Here is a 23,530-nt window from a genome sequence, read left to right as displayed (position 1 = left end):
TCACTGCTTGCTGTCAGGGAGGCTGCCAGACAATTTTCCATGCACACTCTGGGCTGGGGGGCAGTCAACCACCAGTACACACAGCAGAACCTAAACCCATACCATTATTGCTAAGCAGCAAGACAGGGGCCCATTGCACTCCCACGGGGCCTTTTTAAATGCAATCCATAACCCGGATTTGCCAGGAACCCTTCTTACTCCTCCTACTTGCATGTGACACTGGGCTTAGGATCTGCATAGGAAACACACACACAAGCACACACCTACCTTTGTTGCCTGCAGATGCCTCCTTGGCTGTCCCCAAACGGTATCAAACCAACACCCACGGGAAGCTGTAAGCATAGAGGACATGCCTGCACCCCATTGGACTTACCTGTGTGGGTTAAACCCGGGTTATTTGACAACCTATGGCGGTGATGGTTCTGCTCAGGCAGAGCAGTGCTGATGCTCCTCATAAAGCTGTCGCTGCTGTGAAGGTTCTAGGTGACATCACAAATCCCTATGGTTACATACACAACAAAGCTGGGTTGTTGTTGTTTACACTCTGCAAGGCCTGTGGAAGTGAGTGACATCATAGCACTGTAGTTCTGAGGGTTCTAGATGGATGCAACAATCTCCTGTTGCTTCTATGAAGGCCATAATAGACGACATCACCAAACAGCTCCATAGTCACATACACAGCAAAGGAGAGATGTTGTTTACACCTAGTGATGTCAGTGGTATTGAGTGACATCACAGCACAGTGCTAAGGCTCCTGGGCCTGGACACAGCAGCGGCTGCAATATCTCAACGGAGAATACGTTTATATATATATGTGTGTGTGTGCGCGTATATATATATATATATATATATATATATATATATATATATATTTCTCCGCCGAAATCACTTTTAAACCCATTTCCACCTTTTTTTCCCTTCTCTTCCTCTTACTTTTTTTTCACGTTTTTTTACGTTTTTCTCCTTTTCGCCTCTTTTCTGGGCGTATTATTCTTCTTTTTCTTCTTTTTTTTCGTCTAATGCATACCCCATCAGTGCAGCAATGCTTATTCAATACCGCCAGCAGATGGAGACACTGGGGGATAATTTTCTAAGGATTTATACTGATTTTTCCTGTCTGAATTTGTCGCACAGAAAGTTGCAGGCCAAATATGTGTGACATTTCTGCGACTTTAGCTTCTAGAGCATTTTTACAACATTATACATAGGTGCTGAATACATAAAAAGCGACTGTTCAGCGACAGACAAGTCGCATCGGCTGAAAGTAGGCCAGAATGTCAGTCCATGTTGGAGCAGGTTTAGATACAGTCTAAAGTATAGATCTCAAAGTCTGTGCACAGAATTTAGCAAGGGCCTCGCACCTTCTGATGCATCAGGTAGGTGCACAATAGCATAGCCTAACCCTCTGTACTTTGGTCTATATTGATGCGGGACATAGACAGCCAGCTGATGACCAATCCATTAGTGCAATGGATGGCTGGAAGCATTTGTCTTTGCCTTTGCAATACCACAGAAGCAATGCATGGTCAATGTACAGCAATGACACACCTGTGTGAACAGCCAGGAGACCCCCCCCCCCCCCCCATGTTATGTTACATAGTTACATAGTTAGTACGGTCGAAAAAAGACATATGTCCATCAAGTTCAACCAGGGAATTAAGGGGTAGGGGTGTGGCGCGATATTGGGGAAGGGATGAGATTTTATATTTCTTCATAAGCATTAATCTTATTTTGTCAATTAGGAACATTCAGCACCCACCCGCTATCAAGGCAGCTGCCTATCATGTCATGCCCTACCTGCACAGGTGTGCTGGCTACTCAAATGATCCAATTAAGGAGGCCATTTAGTCAGCAGCAGCAGAAGTCCTGTGCCTGGACGCTCCAACAGCGGCCAGACACAAGCAGAAGCAGAAGCAGCAGAAGCAGCAGCAGCACCACCTTTTGTTTTTTGGCTGCAGCAGCAGCAAGGCCCACAGGGCTGGCTAGCTGGCTAGCCAGCAAGCAGGTAGCAATGAAAGTAGGAATCTTTCTTTTTAACCCTGTAAGGGGGTGGTGCACTGTACCCGAAGATACTGCCATATCGGGTCAATGCATAGGGCGACGGAAGCAAGCTTCAAAATCGGCCCCCGTTCTCAAAAATCCATTTAATATATGGTCCCCAGATAGGGGACGTATCAGATATTAAACTGATAAGAACAGATACTACACTTGATCTTAGCCAAAAGGCCGAGAAGCGATAACCGTGAAAGGGGCGGGCCCAACAAGGTGCCCTTCATGGGCACTATCACTGCTTGCTGTCAGGGAGGCTGCCAGACAATTTTCCATGCACACTCTGGGCTGGGGGGCAGTCAACCACCAGTACACACAGCAGAACCTAAACCCATACCATTATTGCTAAGCAGCAAGACAGGGGCCCATTGCACTCCCACGGGGCCTTTTTAAATGCAATCCATAACCCGGATTTGCCAGGAACCCTTCTTACTCCTCCTACTTGCATGTGACACTGGGCTTAGGATCTGCATAGGAAACACACACACAAGCACACACCTACCTTTGTTGCCTGCAGATGCCTCCTTGGCTGTCCCCAAACGGTATCAAACCAACACCCACGGGAAGCTGTAAGCATAGAGGACATGCCTGCACCCCATTGGACTTACCTGTGTGGGTTAAACCCGGGTTATTTGACAACCTATGGCGGTGATGGTTCTGCTCAGGCAGAGCAGTGCTGATGCTCCTCATAAAGCTGTCGCTGCTGTGAAGGTTCTAGGTGACATCACAAATCCCTATGGTTACATACACAACAAAGCTGGGTTGTTGTTGTTTACACTCTGCAAGGCCTGTGGAAGTGAGTGACATCATAGCACTGTAGTTCTGAGGGTTCTAGATGGATGCAACAATCTCCTGTTGCTTCTATGAAGGCCATAATAGACGACATCACCAAACAGCTCCATAGTCACATACACAGCAAAGGAGAGATGTTGTTTACACCTAGTGATGTCAGTGGTATTGAGTGACATCACAGCACAGTGCTAAGGCTCCTGGGCCTGGACACAGCAGCGGCTGCAATATCTCAACGGAGAATACGTTTATATATATGTGTGTGTGTGCGCGTATATATATATATATATATATATATATATATATATATATATTTCTCCGCCGAAATCACTTTTAAACCCATTTCCACCTTTTTTTCCCTTCTCTTCCTCTTACTTTTTTTTCACGTTTTTTTACGTTTTTCTCCTTTTCGCCTCTTTTCTGGGCGTATTATTCTTCTTTTTCTTCTTTTTTTTCGTCTAATGCATACCCCATCAGTGCAGCAATGCTTATTCAATACCGCCAGCAGATGGAGACACTGGGGGATAATTTTCTAAGGATTTATACTGATTTTTCCTGTCTGAATTTGTCGCACAGAAAGTTGCAGGCCAAATATGTGTGACATTTCTGCGACTTTAGCTTCTAGAGCATTTTTACAACATTATACATAGGTGCTGAATACATAAAAAGCGACTGTTCAGCGACAGACAAGTCGCATCGGCTGAAAGTAGGCCAGAATGTCAGTCCATGTTGGAGCAGGTTTAGATACAGTCTAAAGTATAGATCTCAAAGTCTGTGCACAGAATTTAGCAAGGGCCTCGCACCTTCTGATGCATCAGGTAGGTGCACAATAGCATAGCCTAACCCTCTGTACTTTGGTCTATATTGATGCGGGACATAGACAGCCAGCTGATGACCAATCCATTAGTGCAATGGATGGCTGGAAGCATTTGTCTTTGCCTTTGCAATACCACAGAAGCAATGCATGGTCAATGTACAGCAATGACACACCTGTGTGAACAGCCAGGAGCCTCCCCCCCCCCCCCATGTTATGTTACATAGTTACATAGTTAGTACGGTCGAAAAAAGACATATGTCCATCAAGTTCAACCAGGGAATTAAGGGGTAGGGGTGTGGCGCGATATTGGGGAAGGGATGAGATTTTATATTTCTTCATAAGCATTAATCTTATTTTGTCAATTAGGAACATTCAGCACCCACCCGCTATCAAGGCAGCTGCCTATCATGTCATGCCCTACCTGCACAGGTGTGCTGGCTACTCAAATGATCCAATTAAGGAGGCCATTTAGTCAGCAGCAGCAGAAGTCCTGTGCCTGGACGCTCCAACAGCGGCCAGACACAAGCAGAAGCAGAAGCAGCAGAAGCAGCAGCAGCACCACCTTTTGTTTTTTGGCTGCAGCAGCAGCAAGGCCCACAGGGCTGGCTAGCTGGCTAGCCAGCAAGTAGGTAGCAATGAAAGTAGGAATCTTTCTTTTTAACCCTGTAAGGGGGTGGTGCACTGTACCCGAAGATACTGCCATATCGGGTCAATGCATAGGGCGACGGAAGCAAGCTTCGAAATCGGCCCCCGTTCTCAAAAATCCATTTAATATATGGTCCCCAGATAGGGGACGTATCAGATATTAAACTGATAAGAACAGATACTACACTTGATCTTAGCCAAAAGGCCGAGAAGCGATAACCGTGAAAGGGGCGGGCCCAACAAGGTGCCCTTCATGGGCACTATCACTGCTTGCTGTCAGGGAGGCTGCCAGACAATTTTCCATGCACACTCTGGGCTGGGGGGCAGTCAACCACCAGTACACACAGCAGAACCTAAACCCATACCATTATTGCTAAGCAGCAAGACAGGGGCCCATTGCACTCCCACGGGGCCTTTTTAAATGCAATCCATAACCCGGATTTGCCAGGAACCCTTCTTACTCCTCCTACTTGCATGTGACACTGGGCTTAGGATCTGCATAGGAAACACACACACAAGCACACACCTACCTTTGTTGCCTGCAGATGCCTCCTTGGCTGTCCCCAAACGGTATCAAACCAACACCCACGGGAAGCTGTAAGCATAGAGGACATGCCTGCACCCCATTGGACTTACCTGTGTGGGTTAAACCCGGGTTATTTGACAACCTATGGCGGTGATGGTTCTGCTCAGGCAGAGCAGTGCTGATGCTCCTCATAAACTGTCGCTGCTGTGAAGGTTCTAGGTGACATCACAAATCCCTATGGTTACATACACAACAAAGCTGGGTTGTTGTTGTTTACACTCTGCAAGGCCTGTGGAAGTGAGTGACATCATAGCACTGTAGTTCTGAGGGTTCTAGATGGATGCAACAATCTCCTGTTGCTTCTATGAAGGCCATAATAGACGACATCACCAAACAGCTCCATAGTCACATACACAGCAAAGGAGAGATGTTGTTTACACCTAGTGATGTCAGTGGTATTGAGTGACATCACAGCACAGTGCTAAGGCTCCTGGGCCTGGACACAGCAGCGGCTGCAATATCTCAACGGAGAATACGTTTATATATATGTGTGTGTGTGCGCGTATATATATATATATATATATATATATATATATATATATATATATTTCTCCGCCGAAATCACTTTTAAACCCATTTCCACCTTTTTTTCCCTTCTCTTCCTCTTACTTTTTTTTCACGTTTTTTTACGTTTTTCTCCTTTTCGCCTCTTTTCTGGGCGTATTATTCTTCTTTTTCTTCTTTTTTTTCGTCTAATGCATACCCCATCAGTGCAGCAATGCTTATTCAATACCGCCAGCAGATGGAGACACTGGGGGATAATTTTCTAAGGATTTATACTGATTTTTCCTGTCTGAATTTGTCGCACAGAAAGTTGCAGGCCAAATATGTGTGACATTTCTGCGACTTTAGCTTCTAGAGCATTTTTACAACATTATACATAGGTGCTGAATACATAAAAAGCGACTGTTCAGCGACAGACAAGTCGCATCGGCTGAAAGTAGGCCAGAATGTCAGTCCATGTTGGAGCAGGTTTAGATACAGTCTAAAGTATAGATCTCAAAGTCTGTGCACAGAATTTAGCAAGGGCCTCGCACCTTCTGATGCATCAGGTAGGTGCACAATAGCATAGCCTAACCCTCTGTACTTTGGTCTATATTGATGCGGGACATAGACAGCCAGCTGATGACCAATCCATTAGTGCAATGGATGGCTGGAAGCATTTGTCTTTGCCTTTGCAATACCACAGAAGCAATGCATGGTCAATGTACAGCAATGACACACCTGTGTGAACAGCCAGGAGACCCCCCCCCCCCCCCATGTTATGTTACATAGTTACATAGTTAGTACGGTCGAAAAAAGACATATGTCCATCAAGTTCAACCAGGGAATTAAGGGGTAGGGGTGTGGCGCGATATTGGGGAAGGGATGAGATTTTATATTTCTTCATAAGCATTAATCTTATTTTGTCAATTAGGAACATTCAGCACCCACCCGCTATCAAGGCAGCTGCCTATCATGTCATGCCCTACCTGCACAGGTGTGCTGGCTACTCAAATGATCCAATTAAGGAGGCCATTTAGTCAGCAGCAGCAGAAGTCCTGTGCCTGGACGCTCCAACAGCGGCCAGACACAAGCAGAAGCAGAAGCAGCAGAAGCAGCAGCAGCACCACCTTTTGTTTTTTGGCTGCAGCAGCAGCAAGGCCCACAGGGCTGGCTAGCTGGCTAGCCAGCAAGCAGGTAGCAATGAAAGTAGGAATCTTTCTTTTTAACCCTGTAAGGGGGTGGTGCACTGTACCCGAAGATACTGCCATATCGGGTCAATGCATAGGGCGACGGAAGCAAGCTTCGAAATCGGCCCCCGTTCTCAAAAATCCATTTAATATATGGTCCCCAGATAGGGGACGTATCAGATATTAAACTGATAAGAACAGATACTACACTTGATCTTAGCCAAAAGGCCGAGAAGCGATAACCGTGAAAGGGGCCGGCCCAACAAGGTGCCCTTCATGGGCACTATCACTGCTTGCTGTCAGGGAGGCTGCCAGACAATTTTCCATGCACACTCTGGGCTGGGGGGCAGTCAACCACCAGTACACACAGCAGAACCTAAACCCATACCATTATTGCTAAGCAGCAAGACAGGGGCCCATTGCACTCCCACGGGGCCTTTTTAAATGCAATCCATAACCCGGATTTGCCAGGAACCCTTCTTACTCCTCCTACTTGCATGTGACACTGGGCTTAGGATCTGCATAGGAAACACACACACAAGCACACACCTACTTTTGTTGCCTGCAGATGCCTCCTTGGCTGTCCCCAAACGGTATCAAACCAACACCCACGGGAAGCTGTAAGCATAGAGGACATGCCTGCACCCCATTGGACTTACCTGTGTGGGTTAAACCCGGGTTATTTGACAACCTATGGCGGTGATGGTTCTGCTCAGGCAGAGCAGTGCTGATGCTCCTCATAAAGCTGTCGCTGCTGTGAAGGTTCTAGGTGACATCACAAATCCCTATGGTTACATACACAACAAAGCTGGGTTGTTGTTGTTTACACTCTGCAAGGCCTGTGGAAGTGAGTGACATCATAGCACTGTAGTTCTGAGGGTTCTAGATGGATGCAACAATCTCCTGTTGCTTCTATGAAGGCCATAATAGACGACATCACCAAACAGCTCCATAGTCACATACACAGCAAAGGAGAGATGTTGTTTACACCTAGTGATGTCAGTGGTATTGAGTGACATCACAGCACAGTGCTAAGGCTCCTGGGCCTGGACACAGCAGCGGCTGCAATATCTCAACGGAGAATACGTTTATATATATGTGTGTGTGTGCGCGTATATATATATATATATATATATATATATATATATATATATATATTTCTCCGCCGAAATCACTTTTAAACCCATTTCCACCTTTTTTTCCCTTCTCTTCCTCTTACTTTTTTTTCACGTTTTTTTACGTTTTTCTCCTTTTCGCCTCTTTTCTGGGCGTATTATTCTTCTTTTTCTTCTTTTTTTCCGTCTAATGCATACCCCATCAGTGCAGCAATGCTTATTCAATACCGCCAGCAGATGGAGACACTGGGGGATAATTTTCTAAGGATTTATACTGATTTTTCCTGTCTGAATTTGTCGCACAGAAAGTTGCAGGCCAAATATGTGTGACATTTCTGCGACTTTAACTTCTAGAGCATTTTTACAACATTATACATAGGTGCTGAATACATAAAAAGCGACTGTTCAGCGACAGACAAGTCGCATCGGCTGAAAGTAGGCCAGAATGTCAGTCCATGTTGGAGCAGGTTTAGATACAGTCTAAAGTATAGATCTCAAAGTCTGTGCACAGAATTTAGCAAGGGCCTCGCACCTTCTGATGCATCAGGTAGGTGCACAATAGCATAGCCTAACCCTCTGTACTTTGGTCTATATTGATGCGGGACATAGACAGCCAGCTGATGACCAATCCATTAGTGCAATGGATGGCTGGAAGCATTTGTCTTTGCCTTTGCAATACCACAGAAGCAATGCATGGTCAATGTACAGCAATGACACACCTGTGTGAACAGCCAGGAGACCCCCCCCCCCCCATGTTATGTTACATAGTTACATAGTTAGTACGGTCGAAAAAAGACATATGTCCATCAAGTTCAACCAGGGAATTAAGGGGTAGGGGTGTGGCGCGATATTGGGGAAGGGATGAGATTTTATATTTCTTCATAAGCATTAATCTTATTTTGTCAATTAGGAACATTCAGCACCCACCCGCTATCAAGGCAGCTGCCTATTATGTCATGCCCTACCTGCACAGGTGTGCTGGCTACTCAAATGATCCAATTAAGGAGGCCATTTAGTCAGCAGCAGCAGAAGTCCTGTGCCTGGACGCTCCAACAGCGGCCAGACACAAGCAGAAGCAGAAGCAGCAGAAGCAGCAGCAGCACCACCTTTTGTTTTTTGGCTGCAGCAGCAGCAAGGCCCACAGGGCTGGCTAGCTGGCTAGCCAGCAAGCAGGTAGCAATGAAAGTAGGAATCTTTCTTTTTAACCCTGTAAGGGGGTGGTGCACTGTACCCGAAGATACTGCCATATCGGGTCAATGCATAGGGCGACGGAAGCAAGCTTCGAAATCGGCCCCCGTTCTCAAAAATCCATTTAATATATGGTCCCCAGATAGGGGACGTATCAGATATTAAACTGATAAGAACAGATACTACACTTGATCTTAGCCAAAAGGCCGAGAAGCGATAACCGTGAAAGGGGCGGGCCCAACAAGGTGCCCTTCATGGGCACTATCACTGCTTGCTGTCAGGGAGGCTGCCAAACAATTTTCCATGCACACTCTGGGCTGGGGGGCAGTCAACCACCAGTACACACAGCAGAACCTAAACCCATACCATTATTGCTAAGCAGCAAGACAGGGGCCCATTGCACTCCCACGGGGCCTTTTTAAATGCAATCCATAACCCGGATTTGCCAGGAACCCTTCTTACTCCTCCTACTTGCATGTGACACTGGGCTTAGGATCTGCATAGGAAACACACACACAAGCACACACCTACCTTTGTTGCCTGCAGATGCCTCCTTGGCTGTCCCCAAACGGTATCAAACCAACACCCACGGGAAGCTGTAAGCATAGAGGACATGCCTGCACCCTATTGGACTTACCTGTGTGGGTTAAACCCGGGTTATTTGACAACCTATGGCGGTGATGGTTCTGCTCAGGCAGAGCAGTGCTGATGCTCCTCATAAAGCTGTCGCTGCTGTGAAGGTTCTAGGTGACATCACAAATCCCTATGGTTACATACACAACAAAGCTGGGTTGTTGTTGTTTACACTCTGCAAGGCCTGTGGAAGTGAGTGACATCATAGCACTGTAGTTCTGAGGGTTCTAGATGGATGCAACAATCTCCTGTTGCTTCTATGAAGGCCATAATAGACGACATCACCAAACAGCTCCATAGTCACATACACAGCAAAGGAGAGATGTTGTTTACACCTAGTGATGTCAGTGGTATTGAGTGACATCACAGCACAGTGCTAAGGCTCCTGGGCCTGGACACAGCAGCGGCTGCAATATCTCAACGGAGAATACGTTTATATATATGTGTGTGTGTGCGCGTATATATATATATATATATTTCTCCGCCGAAATCACTTTTAAGCCCATTTCCACCTTTTTTTCCCTTCTCTTCCTCTTACTTTTTTTTCACGTTTTTTTACGTTTTTCTCCTTTTCGCCTCTTTTCTGGGCGTATTATTCTTCTTTTTCTTCTTTTTTTTCATCTAATGCATACCCCATCAGTGCAGCAATGCTTATTCAATACCGCCAGCAGATGGAGACACTGGGGGATAATTTTCTAAGGATTTATACTGATTTTTCCTGTCTGGATTTGTCGCACAGAAAGTTGCAGGCCAAATATGTGTGACATTTCTGCGACTTTAGCTTCTAGAGCATTTTTACAACATTATACATAGGTGCTGAATACATAAAAAGCGACTGTTCAGCGACAGACAAGTCGCATCGGCTGAAAGTAGGCCAGAATGTCAGTCCATGTTGGAGCAGGTTTAGATACAGTCTAAAGTATAGATCTCAAAGTCTGTGCACAGAATTTAGCAAGGGCCTCGCACCTTCTGATGCATCAGGTAGGTGCACAATAGCATAGCCTAACCCTCTGTACTTTGGTCTATATTGATGCGGGACATAGACAGCCAGCTGATGACCAATCCATTAGTGCAATGGATGGCTGGAAGCATTTGTCTTTGCCTTTGCAATACCACAGAAGCAATGCATGGTCAATGTACAGCAATGACACACCTGTGTGAACAGCCAGGAGACCCCCCCCCCCCCATGTTATGTTACATAGTTACATAGTTAGTACGGTCGAAAAAAGACATATGTCCATCAAGTTCAACCAGGGAATTAAGGGGTAGGGGTGTGGCGCGATATTGGGGAAGGGATGAGATTTTATATTTCTTCATAAGCATTAATCTTATTTTGTCAATTAGGAACATTCAGCACCCACCCGCTATCAAGGCAGCTGCCTATCATGTCATGCCCTACCTGCACAGGTGTGCTGGCTACTCAAATGATCCAATTAAGGAGGCCATTTAGTCAGCAGCAGCAGAAGTCCTGTGCCTGGACGCTCCAACAGCGGCCAGACACAAGCAGAAGCAGAAGCAGCAGAAGCAGCAGCAGCACCACCTTTTGTTTTTTGGCTGCAGCAGCAGCAAGGCCCACAGGGCTGGCTAGCTGGCTAGCCAGCAAGCAGGTAGCAATGAAAGTAGGAATCTTTCTTTTTAACCCTGTAAGGGGGTGGTGCACTGTACCCGAAGATACTGCCATATCGGGTCAATGCATATGGCGACGGAAGCAAGCTTCGAAATCGGCCCCCGTTCTCAAAAATCCATTTAATATATGGTCCCCAGATAGGGGACGTATCAGATATTAAACTGATAAGAACAGATACTACACTTGATCTTAGCCAAAAGGCCGAGAAGCGATAACCGTGAAAGGGGCGGGCCCAACAAGGTGCCCTTCATGGGCACTATCACTGCTTGCTGTCAGGGAGGCTGCCAGACAATTTTCCATGCACACTCTGGGCTGGGGGGCAGTCAACCACCAGTACACACAGCAGAACCTAAACCCATACCATTATTGCTAAGCAGCAAGACAGGGGCCCATTGCACTCCCACGGGGCCTTTTTAAATGCAATCCATAACCCGGATTTGCCAGGAACCCTTCTTACTCCTCCTACTTGCATGTGACACTGGGCTTAGGATCTGCATAGGAAACACACACACAAGCACACACCTACCTTTGTTGCCTGCAGATGCCTCCTTGGCTGTCCCCAAACGGTATCAAACCAACACCCACGGGAAGCTGTAAGCATAGAGGACATGCCTGCACCCCATTGGACTTACCTGTGTGGGTTAAACCCGGGTTATTTGACAACCTATGGCGGTGATGGTTCTGCTCAGGCAGAGCAGTGCTGATGCTCCTCATAAAGCTGTCGCTGCTGTGAAGGTTCTAGGTGACATCACAAATCCCTATGGTTACATACACAACAAAGCTGGGTTGTTGTTGTTTACACTCTGCAAGGCCTGTGGAAGTGAGTGACATCATAGCACTGTAGTTCTGAGGGTTCTAGATGGATGCAACAATCTCCTGTTGCTTCTATGAAGGCCATAATAGACAACATCACCAAACAGCTCCATAGTCACATACAGAGCAAAGGAGAGATGTTGTTTACACCTAGTGATGTCAGTGGTATTGAGTGACATCACAGCACAGTGCTAAGGCTCCTGGGCCTGGACACAGCAGCGGCTGCAATATCTCAACGGAGAATACGTTTATATATATGTGTGTGTGTGCGCGTATATATATATATATATATATATATATATATATATATATTTCTCCGCCGAAATCACTTTTAAACCCATTTCCACCTTTTTTTCCCTTCTCTTCCTCTTACTTTTTTTTCACGTTTTTTTACGTTTTTCTCCTTTTCGCCTCTTTTCTGGGCGTATTATTCTTCTTTTTCTTCTTTTTTTTCGTCTAATGCATACCCCATCAGTGCAGCAATGCTTATTCAATACCGCCAGCAGATGGAGACACTGGGGGATAATTTTCTAAGGATTTATACTGATTTTTCCTGTCTGAATTTGTCGCACAGAAAGTTGCAGGCCAAATATGTGTGACATTTCTGCGACTTTAGCTTCTAGAGCATTTTTACAACATTATACATAGGTGCTGAATACATAAAAAGCGACTGTTCAGCGACAGACAAGTCGCATCGGCTGAAAGTAGGCCAGAATGTCAGTCCATGTTGGAGCAGGTTTAGATACAGTCTAAAGTATAGATCTCAAAGTCTGTGCACAGAATTTAGCAAGGGCCTCGCACCTTCTGATGCATCAGGTAGGTGCACAATAGCATAGCCTAACCCTCTGTACTTTGGTCTATATTGATGCGGGACATAGACAGCCAGCTGATGACCAATCCATTAGTGCAATGGATGGCTGGAAGCATTTGTCTTTGCCTTTGCAATACCACAGAAGCAATGCATGGTCAATGTACAGCAATGACACACCTGTGTGAACAGCCAGGAGACCCCCCCCCCCCCCCATGTTATGTTACATAGTTACATAGTTAGTACGGTCGAAAAAAGACATATGTCCATCAAGTTCAACCAGGGAATTAAGGGGTAGGGGTGTGGCGCGATATTGGGGAAGGGATGAGATTTTATATTTCTTCATAAGCATTAATCTTATTTTGTCAATTAGGAACATTCAGCACCCACCCGCTATCAAGGCAGCTGCCTATCATGTCATGCCCTACCTGCACAGGTGTGCTGGCTACTCAAATGATCCAATTAAGGAGGCCATTTAGTCAGCAGCAGCAGAAGTCCTGTGCCTGGACGCTCCAACAGCGGCCAGACACAAGCAGAAGCAGAAGCAGCAGAAGCAGCAGCAGCACCACCTTTTGTTTTTTGGCTGCAGCAGCAGCAAGGCCCACAGGGCTGGCTAGCTGGCTAGCCAGCAAGCAGATAGCAATGAAAGTAGGAATCTTTCTTTTTAACCCTGTAAGGGGGTGGTGCACTGTACCCGAAGATACTGCCATATCGGGTCAATGCATAGGGCGACGGAAGCAAGCTTCGAAATCGGCCCCCGTTCTCAAAAATCCATTTAATATATGGTCCCCAGATAGGGGACGTATCAGATATTAAACTGATAAGAACAGATTTTTTTTTAACTTGGCTACCCCTGAGGGGTATCTTTTTATTTAGAATTCATAACATTTTACAAAGTGCATTACGATTTATAAATATAATTTTTTTTCAATAAAAACAAATTTTGATAATAAAATCACATATAACAATAAAAGTTCACATAAATACAATCATAATACACTTAAAATGGGCACTTGGTGGCTTTACAAAAGGGCGTTCCATTCATTAAAATACCATTTTCTAGCTAATAAAGGATAATATTTCTTGTCTAATAAAAAGTACTGGTACATATCACTAAAACAAAGAGCTAAAACATCATTCACAGATAAAATCTCATGTTTAAAAAGTAAAATGTTTCTGGCATTCCATAGAGCTGCTTTAACACAGTTTATGATCTTCCATGCCATTGTCTCTTGAGTCCGTATTGGGCATTCCAGACATCCATAAAAAACAGCTGCAGAGTTTAAGTCCTTTATTTCTGTTATCTTCTTCACCAGAGGGAGTATTTTAGTCCATATCCTTTTTGCATAAAAACAAGTCCAGAAAAGGTGGTACACGGTCTCGGGTTCCTGGCAGCCCTCCCTCGGGCATACTGCAGTGTTGGCCATCCTTCTTCGGTGCTGGAATGCCCGGCATGGAAGACACTCGTGTATGCAGCTCCAGGCCAGATCTTTCTGTGAATTAAAAAGATAAATCATATTTGCCATCTTCCATATTTTCCTGCATTTCTCTTCATTAAAATTATTCACAGGGGCAATAAAACCACTTTCTTTAATATATTTTAACATTTTTTTGCTATTAGTTACTTCATTAATACTTTTTCCGTTAAAGTTGTACAAGTTGAAAATTTTCTCTAAAATCTTGTATTGTTGGGGAAGATTAAAAGCATAAGGACAGCTTAAAACAGTTTTAAACCACCCATTCCTCCTCATAAAAAAACCTGTATTAAAACGGATAAAATATGACCAGTAACTATCCTTAAAAAGTGTGCTAACACACATGCTAAAAAACTTGGTAAAAAGGAACGCCCTGATGTCGGGGAAGTCCTTTCCACCCATACCCTTTGGCATCATGACGATCTCTCTTCTCAATTTTTCACTCTTGGAGCTCCATAAAAAGGTAAAACATGCTTTAATAATTTTATTTAAAATCATTTCGGGGGGTGGAAAGACCATGCCAAGATACAATAAAATGGGTAAAATCACCATCTTTGTAACTAAAACCTTCCCCTCCATCGTTAGCTTTCTCATGTTCCACACACAAATTTTTGTGTTTATTTTTTGAGCCACCAAGTCCCAGCTATTAAAACCATTGTTTGACTCACTGAAGGAGACCCCTAAAATCTGCACAGACTCAGACACAGGAATGGGTAAATCCCTTAAAAACAGTCCTCCTATATTTAAAACACTGCTTTTATTAAAATTTACCTTAAAACCGGAGGCACAACAAAAAAATTCAACTTGCTTTAGGGCTTTTTGAAGCGATGGGGTGTCCCTTCCAAGCACTGCCACATCGTCCATGTACCCCACTACTTTAGCCTCTAGTCCCCCTCCTCCCGGCAGGGGGACCCCTCTTATTTGCTTATCTCTCCTCAAGGTGCATAGTAGAGGCTCAAGCGCACATATGAAAAGTAGTGGGGACAAAGGACACCCCTGCTTCACTCCGGAATTTAAAATCACATCCTGTGTCTTAAAACCGTTAACTAAAATCTTGCTTGTGCAGTTTTTATAAAAGGCCTTAAGAGACAATAAAAAGCCTTCAGGTATACCCATTTTCTCTAAAACCTTAAAAAGATAAAAATGTGACACTCTGTCAAAAGCCTTCTCGAAGTCTAAGGATAAAATGGCTAGTTTTCCGTTTCTAGACTTTGTGTCACTAATCACATCTTTTAAAAGGTTAAGATTTTCCCATATGCTCCTCCCAGGCACCCCACAGACCTGATTTGAATGGATTATTTTCTCTATTACACTTTTTAATCTATTTGCGCACAGTTTTGCCATCACTTTGTAGTCACAGTTGAGGAGGGTGATTGGTCTCCAGTTCTTTAGATCTGACCGGTCTCCCTTTTTGAACAGCAGGGAGACATCACCCTTCCTCCATGAACCTGGGAGGGCTTTTGTTTTAAATACTTCTGTAAAAAGGGAAAAAAGGTCATCTTTTAAAACACCATAAAAAATGACATAAAACTCAATGGGTATACCGTCAGGACCAGGCACCTTACCGGATTTAAAACTCCTGATCGTCTCTAAAACCTCCTGTTCCGAGATCTCCCTCTGTAAAAGAGACTGGGACACAGGGTCTAAAACATTGGTAATCTCCTTCAATGAGTCATTCATAAAATCAATATCAATATTTTTTGTATTAAAAAGATCCGCATAAAATGAATGTACCCTTTTTAAAATACCCTGTACATCTTTTTCTCCTTGTATATTATCAATTAAAACCTTTTTATCCGTTACTTTCTTAAAAAAGTACCTGGAGCAGGTCTCGTTCTCTTCAAGGTGCTTTATTTTGGATCTGAAAATTATCTCTTTTCCCTTCTGCTCCAGGCACTGTTTTATTTCTTTTTTTAAGTCAGTAATTTCTCTATAAACCTCTATACCATTGTCTCTGAATTTGTACAGGGTTTGCAGACGGGTATTTAGAAGGGAGTAAAACTCACGCTTCTCTTTAGCTCTAGAGATCCCTACTCTAATAAAAAACTCTTTTATTTTTATTTTCATTTTCTCCCACCATATACTGATGGGAGTGTTAGGATCTCTTACCCGTCTGCAGTCCTTGTAGAAGTTGATAAAATCGGATAAAACCTGCGGATCTTCTAAAAGGGATACATTCATCTTCCAGGCATTCCTCCCAGTCTTTTTTCTAAAATCACTCTTCACCTTAAAAGATAAAAGTTTGTGATCAGAAAAAACATTGGTTAAAACATCACACTTAAAAGGCAGTACTTGATAAGAACAGAAGATAAAATCGATCCTGGAGCTGCAGTTTGCGTTGCTCCAGGTCACACCGTCTCTTTCTGGTAAAATACTATTGCATTTCTTAAAAACATCAGTAAGTCTAAAATCAATAATCATATTTTTTAACATAGAAGATGTTTTATCATAGTTTCTACTTACTGAATTGGTAAAACGGTGCTCCCCCCTTAAAATACAATTAAAATCACCTGCTAAAATAAGAGGTTCAGAATCATTGATAAAAAGGGGTAAAATCTCTAACATCCGTGCTCTATCATTTTTATTGGGTGAACCATAAAAATTTAAAAACTGCCATTTAATACCATCAATAAAAGCTTTAACCAATAAAATTCTGCCTGGTAAAATCTCATGAATAAAATCAATAAAAGCATTTCCTTTAAAAAGTATGGCGACCCCTGCTGATCTGGATTCGTTAGATCCAGACCAGACTGATGGACCGTGTACCCAATCTTTTTTATACTTTTCATAATTTAAACTATGCGGGATGCCGCACTCCTGCAGGAAAACCACAGAAGCAGCAAAAATAGACAAGTAGTTAAAAAGGGCAACCCGTTTCGCTCGTGAACTTATACTTCTTACATTCATAGACAATCCGGACAACTCAGCCATTGGAGATGTAAAAAAAAGGGAGGCTCAGATAACAAACTAAAAACCAGATTGCGCACTGGAGCTCTCGTTACCCCCCACCTCTGACTCTACCGTACACATAGAGGAAGCCGGAGAGGAACCACCATCGCTCGAGCAGCCCCCCTCTTCCAAGACCACAGGTGTATAGACGGAGTACATTGGTAAGAACAGCTTCTGGGCTCCATTCTCTTTTTCGGCGTCCACCTCTTGCCCCTCCATAGGGGTCGGGTGCGTACTTAGGTCCGTTTCCGGGACCTCGGAGATGGTCACCCCTGAAACCTCCTCCTGGCTGGGAGGAGGAGGGGTATCCACCGCTGGGACCTGTGGAGGAGCTTCACTTGGAGCCCCCGTCACGACAGGAACTTCCATCTGCTCCTCCTGGACCACCTCCGAGTCCGGACGCCCTTTGGAGCCCCTTCGTCTTTTCACCTTTGCTACTCCGTCCGGGTTTTCACACTCAGGGGGACCCCGAGCAGGAGGACCTTCCGGGGTGGAATCGGGCACCTCTCGCTCTTCCACCTTCTCTGAGGTATCTGCCCGATCCCCTCTGGCATTTCTCTTCCCCGGCCTCCTCTCATTTGGGGTCCCCCTTTCCACCTGTGCCTCTTTCTCCTGGGGTTCTTTTGGGGGGGCCGTGGTCTCCATCTCACAGCTTACCTCTTCTTGTGGGGGGTGCTCCTCCTCTCTGGCTTTTCCCCAGGCTGGTCTCCGGACGTCTCTCTTGGGTTGCCCTTGCTGTTCTGTGGTTTTTTTTGGTCTGTGGGGACAGAAAGCATACACGTGACCAAAGTGACGGCAAAAATTACATCTCAAACCCTTATCACATTTTTCTGTTTCATGTTGCATGCTTCCACATTTCTTACAGGAACTTTCACAATTTTCCTTTATGTGCCCATAACGTTGGCACCTTCTGCAGAAGTTTGGCATTCCCGCAAAAAAGAGGTCGCCACACACATTGTTTAATTTAAAACGAGCAGGCGGTAATAGTATCCCCCCTGGGAGGGTGGGGTCTTTGTTGCACGTGACTTGATATCGCCATTTTGAGGTCCAGACACCACAGTCGTTCATGATTTTTCCTCTGAACTCCACCTTTTTAAAGTAGGCTGCCAGGAACCCATCGATCTCTCTCTGATTTACAAAAGGGGAGTACATCTTCACGACAATCAACTTGGTTTCATCTAGGACGTGCTCGACAATTTGGATACCCTTAAGCCTCGGATCATCTTGCTTTGGAATTTTCATTACTGCATCTAAGAATACGCCTTCCCCTATGAAAGTGCAGTCGTAGATCCTCCGCTTAGGGTAATCCTGGATGGCCAAAATCTCTCGCTTACGAACATTAAGAATCTTGTCGAGCACGTCCTCTATCACGAACCTCATGCCACGTGCATCCGCCGCATCACCTGTGAGAATGACCCGCACAGTGTGTTTAATCCGGGCATAAGCCGGTACCGAACCAGGATCTAGATCTTCATCCATGGTTCATTCGTGTTTTGGTCTGGTTCTCTCCGCTCCAACCAACCAGCCAATTCGCTCAAACCTCTCTCCACCCGAAGGCTTTGAGAGGCGATCGCAACCCGTTACCCTGGGACTAAGCCCTCTCCCCAATAGCAACAAGTGGGTGAAGCCCAGGCAATAAACCTGGGCGATCCCACAAGGCCGAGGAGAGGGGTACCCGAGTACCTTCTGACCAGATCTCCTGTATTACTACACTTGATCTTAGCCAAAAGGCCGAGAAGCGATAACCGTGAAAGGGGCGGGCCCAACAAGGTGCCCTTCATGGGCACTATCACTGCTTGCTGTCAGGGAGGCTGCCAGACAATTTTCCATGCACACTCTGGGCTGGGGGGCAGTCAACCACCAGTACACACAGCAGAACCTAAACCCATACCATTATTGCTAAGCAGCAAGACAGGGGCCCATTGCACTCCCACGGGGCCTTTTTAAATGCAATCCATAACCCGGATTTGCCAGGAACCCTTCTTACTCCTCCTACTTGCATGTGACACTGGGCTTAGGATCTGCATAGGAAACACACACACAAGCACACACCTACCTTTGTTGCCTGCAGATGCCTCCTTGGCTGTCCCCAAACGGTATCAAACCAACACCCACGGGAAGCTGTAAGCATAGAGGACATGCCTGCACCCCATTGGACTTACCTGTGTGGGTTAAACCCGGGTTATTTGACAACCTATGGCGGTGATGGTTCTGCTCAGGCAGAGCAGTGCTGATGCTCCTCATAAAGCTGTCGCTGCTGTGAAGGTTCTAGGTGACATCACAAATCCCTATGGTTACATACACAACAAAGCTGGGTTGTTGTTGTTTACACTCTGCAAGGCCTGTGGAAGTGAGTGACATCATAGCACTGTAGTTCTGAGGGTTCTAGATGGATTCAACAATCTCCTGTTGCTTCTATGAAGGCCATAATAGACGACATCACCAAACAGCTCCATAGTCACATACACAGCAAAGGAGAGATGTTGTTTACACCTAGTGATGTCAGTGGTATTGAGTGACATCACAGCACAGTGCTAAGGCTCCTGGGCCTGGACACAGCAGCGGCTGCAATATCTCAACGGAGAATACGTTTATATATATGTGTGTGTGTGCGCGTATATATATATATATATATATATATATATTTCTCCGCCGAAATCACTTTTAAACCCATTTCCACCTTTTTTTCCCTTCTCTTCCTCTTACTTTTTTTTCACGTTTTTTTACGTTTTTCTCCTTTTCGCCTCTTTTCTGGGCGTATTATTCTTCTTTTTCTTCTTTTTTTTCGTCTAATGCATACCCCATCAGTGCAGCAATGCTTATTCAATACCGCCAGCAGATGGAGACACTGGGGGATAATTTTCTAAGGATTTATACTGATTTTTCCTGTCTGAATTTGTCGCACAGAAAGTTGCAGGCCAAATATGTGTGACATTTCTGCGACTTTAGCTTCTAGAGCATTTTTACAACATTATACATAGGTGCTGAATACATAAAAAGCGACTGTTCAGCGACAGACAAGTCGCATCGGCTGAAAGTAGGCCAGAATGTCAGTCCATGTTGGAGCAGGTTTAGATACAGTCTAAAGTATAGATCTCAAAGTCTGTGCACAGAATTTAGCAAGGGCCTCGCACCTTCTGATGCATCAGGTAGGTGCACAATAGCATAGCCTAACCCTCTGTACTTTGGTCTATATTGATGCGGGACATAGACAGCCAGCTGATGACCAATCCATTAGTGCAATGGATGGCTGGAAGCATTTGTCTTTGCCTTTGCAATACCACAGAAGCAATGCATGGTCAATGTACAGCAATGACACACCTGTGTGAACAGCCAGGAGACCCCCCCCCCCCCCCATGTTATGTTACATAGTTACATAGTTAGTACGGTCGAAAAAAGACATATGTCCATCAAGTTCAACCAGGGAATTAAGGGGTAGGGGTGTGGCGCGATATTGGGGAAGGGATGAGATTTTATATTTCTTCATAAGCATTAATCTTATTTTGTCAATTAGGAACATTCAGCACCCACCCGCTATCAAGGCAGCTGCCTATCATGTCATGCCCTACCTGCACAGGTGTGCTGGCTACTCAAATGATCCAATTAAGGAGGCCATTTAGTCAGCAGCAGCAGAAGTCCTGTGCCTGGACGCTCCAACAGCGGCCAGACACAAGCAGAAGCAGAAGCAGCAGAAGCAGCAGCAGCACCACCTTTTGTTTTTTGGCTGCAGCAGCAGCAAGGCCCACAGGGCTGGCTAGCTGGCTAGCCAGCAAGCAGGTAGCAATGAAAGTAGGAATCTTTCTTTTTAACCCTGTAAGGGGGTGGTGCACTGTACCCGAAGATACTGCCATATCGGGTCAATGCATAGGGCGACGGAAGCAAGCTTCGAAATCGGCCCCCGTTCTCAAAAATCCATTTAATATATGGTCCCCAGATAGGGGACGTATCAGATATTAAACTGATAAGAACAGATACTACACTTGATCTTAGCCAAAAGGCCGAGAAGCGATAACCGTGAAAGGGGCGGGCCCAACAAGGTGCCCTTCATGGGCACTATCACTGCTTGCTGTCAGGGAGGCTGCCAGACAATTTTCCATGCACACTCTGGGCTGGGGGGCAGTCAACCACCAGTACACACAGCAGAACCTAAACCCATACCATTATTGCTAAGCAGCAAGACAGGGGCCCATTGCACTCCCACGGGGCCTTTTTAAATGCAATCCATAACCCGGATTTGCCAGGAACCCTTCTTACTCCTCCTACTTGCATGTGACACTGGGCTTAGGATCTGCATAGGAAACACACACACAAGCACACACCTACCTTTGTTGCCTGCAGATGCCTCCTTGGCTGTCCCCAAACGGTATCAAACCAACACCCACGGGAAGCTGTAAGCATAGAGGACATGCCTGCACCCCATTGGACTTACCTGTGTGGGTTAAACCCGGGTTATTTGACAACCTATGGCGGTGATGGTTCTGCTCAGGCAGAGCAGTGCTGATGCTCCTCATAAAGCTGTCGCTGCTGTGAAGGTTCTAGGTGACATCACAAATCCCTATGGTTACATACACAACAAAGCTGGGTTGTTGTTGTTTACACTCTGCAAGGCCTGTGGAAGTGAGTGACATCATAGCACTGTAGTTCTGAGGGTTCTAGATGGATGCAACAATCTCCTGTTGCTTCTATGAAGGCCATAATAGACGACATCACCAAACAGCTCCATAGTCACATACACAGCAAAGGAGAGATGTTGTTTACACCTAGTGATGTCAGTGGTATTGAGTGACATCACAGCACAGTGCTAAGGCTCCTGGGCCTGGACACAGCAGCGGCTGCAATATCTCAACGGAGAATACGTTTATATATATGTGTGTGTGTGCGCGTATATATATATATATATATATATATATATATATATATATATATTTCTCCGCCGAAATCACTTTTAAACCCATTTCCACCTTTTTTTCCCTTCTCTTCCTCTTACTTTTTTTTCACGTTTTTTTACGTTTTTCTCCTTTTCGCCTCTTTTCTGGGCGTATTATTCTTCTTTTTCTTCTTTTTTTTCGTCTAATGCATACCCCATCAGTGCAGCAATGCTTATTCAATACCGCCAGCAGATGGAGACACTGGGGGATAATTTTCTAAGGATTTATACTGATTTTTCCTGTCTGAATTTGTCGCACAGAAAGTTGCAGGCCAAATATGTGTGACATTTCTGCGACTTTAGCTTCTAGAGCATTTTTACAACATTATACATAGGTGCTGAATACATAAAAAGCGACTGTTCAGCGACAGACAAGTCGCATCGGCTGAAAGTAGGCCAGAATGTCAGTCCATGTTGGAGCAGGTTTAGATACAGTCTAAAGTATAGATCTCAAAGTCTGTGCACAGAATTTAGCAAGGGCCTCGCACCTTCTGATGCATCAGGTAGGTGCACAATAGCATAGCCTAACCCTCTGTACTTTGGTCTATATTGATGCGGGACATAGACAGCCAGCTGATGACCAATCCATTAGTGCAATGGATGGCTGGAAGCATTTGTCTTTGCCTTTGCAATACCACAGAAGCAATGCATGGTCAATGTACAGCAATGACACACCTGTGTGAACAGCCAGGAGCCTCCCCCCCCCCCCCATGTTATGTTACATAGTTACATAGTTAGTACGGTCGAAAAAAGACATATGTCCATCAAGTTCAACCAGGGAATTAAGGGGTAGGGGTGTGGCGCGATATTGGGGAAGGGATGATATTTTATATTTCTTCATAAGCATTAATCTTATTTTGTCAATTAGGAACATTCAGCACCCACCCGCTATCAAGGCAGCTGCCTATCATGTCATGCCCTACCTGCACAGGTGTGCTGGCTACTCAAATGATCCAATTAAGGAGGCCATTTAGTCAGCAGCAGCAGAAGTCCTGTGCCTGGACGCTCCAACAGCGGCCAGACACAAGCAGAAGCAGAAGCAGCAGAAGCAGCAGCAGCACCACCTTTTGTTTTTTGGCTGCAGCAGCAGCAAGGCCCACAGGGCTGGCTAGCTGGCTAGCCAGCAAGTAGGTAGCAATGAAAGTAGGAATCTTTCTTTTTAACCCTGTAAGGGGGTGGTGCACTGTACCCGAAGATACTGCCATATCGGGTCAATGCATAGGGCGACGGAAGCAAGCTTCGAAATCGGCCCCCGTTCTCAAAAATCCATTTAATATATGGTCCCCAGATAGGGGACGTATCAGATATTAAACTGATAAGAACAGATACTACACTTGATCTTAGCCAAAAGGCCGAGAAGCGATAACCGTGAAAGGGGCGGGCCCAACAAGGTGCCCTTCATGGGCACTATCACTGCTTGCTGTCAGGGAGGCTGC

At 45.2% G+C, this 23,530-nt stretch overlaps 8 non-coding genes and 1 pseudogene across 8 annotated transcripts; all 9 read right to left on the bottom strand.

Annotated features, from left to right (window-relative positions):
- Positions 1-2,047: 2,047 nt before the first annotated feature.
- LOC130339270 (U2 spliceosomal RNA) lies at positions 2,048-2,238 on the bottom strand. The gene has a single exon (XR_008879674.1). It is a non-coding gene; the product is annotated as a U2 spliceosomal RNA (small nuclear RNA).
- A 2,088-nt stretch (positions 2,239-4,326) lies between these two features.
- On the bottom strand, positions 4,327-4,517 carry LOC130339332 (U2 spliceosomal RNA). Its single transcript, XR_008879720.1, has one exon. It is a non-coding gene; the product is annotated as a U2 spliceosomal RNA (small nuclear RNA).
- A 2,091-nt stretch (positions 4,518-6,608) lies between these two features.
- LOC130339331 (U2 spliceosomal RNA) lies at positions 6,609-6,799 on the bottom strand. Its single transcript, XR_008879719.1, has one exon. It is a non-coding gene; the product is annotated as a U2 spliceosomal RNA (small nuclear RNA).
- A 2,090-nt stretch (positions 6,800-8,889) lies between these two features.
- LOC130339329 (U2 spliceosomal RNA) lies at positions 8,890-9,080 on the bottom strand. The gene has a single exon (XR_008879718.1). It is a non-coding gene; the product is annotated as a U2 spliceosomal RNA (small nuclear RNA).
- Positions 9,081-11,144: 2,064 nt separating this feature from the next.
- Positions 11,145-11,335, bottom strand: LOC130339271 (U2 spliceosomal RNA). Its single transcript, XR_008879675.1, has one exon. It is a non-coding gene; the product is annotated as a U2 spliceosomal RNA (small nuclear RNA).
- Positions 11,336-13,421: 2,086 nt separating this feature from the next.
- LOC130339281 (U2 spliceosomal RNA) lies at positions 13,422-13,607 on the bottom strand. Its single transcript, XR_008879682.1, has one exon. It is a non-coding gene; the product is annotated as a U2 spliceosomal RNA (small nuclear RNA).
- A 5,170-nt stretch (positions 13,608-18,777) lies between these two features.
- Positions 18,778-18,910, bottom strand: LOC130339298 (U2 spliceosomal RNA; annotated as a pseudogene).
- A 2,076-nt stretch (positions 18,911-20,986) lies between these two features.
- On the bottom strand, positions 20,987-21,177 carry LOC130339327 (U2 spliceosomal RNA). The gene has a single exon (XR_008879716.1). It is a non-coding gene; the product is annotated as a U2 spliceosomal RNA (small nuclear RNA).
- Positions 21,178-23,267: 2,090 nt separating this feature from the next.
- LOC130339326 (U2 spliceosomal RNA) lies at positions 23,268-23,458 on the bottom strand. Its single transcript, XR_008879715.1, has one exon. It is a non-coding gene; the product is annotated as a U2 spliceosomal RNA (small nuclear RNA).
- Between the last annotated feature and the right edge of the window lie 72 nt (positions 23,459-23,530).

This window comes from Hyla sarda, unplaced genomic scaffold, assembly GCF_029499605.1.
Source record: "Hyla sarda isolate aHylSar1 unplaced genomic scaffold, aHylSar1.hap1 scaffold_540, whole genome shotgun sequence".
Classification (NCBI taxonomy): domain Eukaryota; kingdom Metazoa; phylum Chordata; class Amphibia; order Anura; family Hylidae; genus Hyla; species Hyla sarda.
Note: the sequence above shows the minus strand (reverse complement) of the source record. Positions and strands in the feature narration are given on the sequence as shown.